Here is a 2,098-nt window from a genome sequence, read left to right as displayed (position 1 = left end):
GTTTCCGCACCGTACAGAACAAATGTGTTCAAGTGGGTCGTTTACAACCCATCAAATATGGAGCGGCAGCATCATTTCTTTATTCTATTTCTATGCTAACATGTAAAATTATTAAACCAAAATTATTTCTTCTAGCTCTTCTCCAAGCAGGCAAAATTTCTTGTCACAATTTACAACAGCAGCAGCAAATGTTTATAAGTTACATTTAATTTTACTTTTAAAATATTTTTAAGTCAAGTATGATTCAAAATTGTAAACCTGAGAGAATGATGAAAAATCCTACTTACATTAGTGGTTTTAATATACCATTGTTAATCTAAACTTAATATTTAACCATTACAATTCCTGTTTTAATCCCTAGCCTCCTGAAATATACCCTTCTGAAGTCCATCATGGAACCTCAAATGATTAAGTGACACAGGTGCAAAGGGTTAATAGTTTTAGTCATGCAGAACTGATTTGACCGTTTCCATAGCAACGATCAGAAACAAGACATTCCCCCAGAACTACAGAGACTCATTGTAGCTATRACCTCATCTATGACATAGATCAAAGAACATCTGAGGTTATGAATGCTTGGATCTCAAAACARGAGGTTATATCCAAGGATCTCATTGAGCTTTAACAGCGTTTTTGAAAAACATTAAAATGCAACAAATCGGCATCGCTAGTTTGTTTTTCCCCCTCTCATTTGGAGTCGGTTATATGGTAACAACGGGAGTGAGAAAGATGTTTAACAAACTCCTTCCAGGAATTACATTCGACATCAGTAGTTACCAGGACGAGAATGACTATGATGAGTTTGATGAATACCTCTTTAAACCATCCCCAGCTGCGAAGAAAAACCCAGAGCAAGCTGCCCCGGCTGGGGCAGTTTGCTCATCAGGCCACAGCAAGCAAAATACATATGATGGAGACGATGCTGATGAAGGGAATGATTCCTGCAATCATCCTAAAGTGCATAGATTAAGAAGGGTTGGAGCGATAAGGAGGAAAAAGAGGCATCCAAAAGCTCAACCTCAACCTCTGCTCTAAAGATAGAGGCATTAAAAGACCGGACACATCAAGAGAAATCTGACCTAGGGGACAATTTCTCTTATGCCAAAGAACAAACTTCCCCGGCTGGGGAAGTTTGGATTGAAAAGGAGACCGTTGAGTTTAAAAGCTCAACCTCTCCGCTGATAGTGGCATTCAATCCAAACTTCCCCGGCTGGGGAAGTTTGGATTGAAAAGGAGAATGTTGAGTTTAAAAGCTAAACCTCTCTGCTGATAGTGGCATTAGAAGACTGGACACATGAAGAGAAATTGTCCTATGGAACGATTTCTAAAGAACAAACTTCCCCGACTGCGGAAGTTTGCTGTGAAAAGGAGACCATTGAGTCTAAGAGCTCAACCTCTACTATGACAAATGCGGCATTAGAAGACCAGACCCATCAAGAGAAATCTATCCTAGGGAATGATTTCTCTATTCCCAAAGAACAAACTTCCCCGGCTGGGGAAGTTTGGATTGAAAAGGAGACCATTGAGTCTAAAAGCTCAACCTTTGTTCTGACGAAAGCGACATGAGAAGACAGGACCCAACAAGAGAAATCTGTCCTAGGGGACGATTTCTCTAGTCTTAAAGAACAAACTTCCCCAGCTGGGGAAGTTTGGATTGAAAAGGAGACCATTGAGTCTAAGAGCTCAATCTCTGCTCTGACGAAAGCGACATGAGAAGACAGGACCGAACAAGAGAAATCTGTCCTAGAGGATGATTTCTCTAGTCTTAAAGAACAAACTTCCCCAGCTGGGGAAGTTTGGATTGAAAAGGAGACCGTTGAGTTTAAAAGCTCAACCTGTCCGCTGATAGTGGCATTAGAAGACTGGACCCATCAAGAGAAATCTGTCCTAGGGAATGCTTTCTCTAATTTCAAAGAACAAACTTCCCCGGCCGGGGAAGTTTTCTGTGAAACAGCGACAGCTGAGACTGAATACTCAACTACTCCTTTGATGAAAACGGTATTAGAAGACTGGACCCCTGAAGAGACCACTTTCCAGGTAATGATTTTTCCAATCATCCCTAGGAACAAACATGGATGCAGAGATATGGATATGGATG

This window comes from Poecilia reticulata, linkage group LG7, assembly GCF_000633615.1.
Source record: "Poecilia reticulata strain Guanapo linkage group LG7, Guppy_female_1.0+MT, whole genome shotgun sequence".
In the NCBI taxonomy this organism is placed as follows: domain Eukaryota; kingdom Metazoa; phylum Chordata; class Actinopteri; order Cyprinodontiformes; family Poeciliidae; genus Poecilia; species Poecilia reticulata.
Note: the sequence above shows the minus strand (reverse complement) of the source record.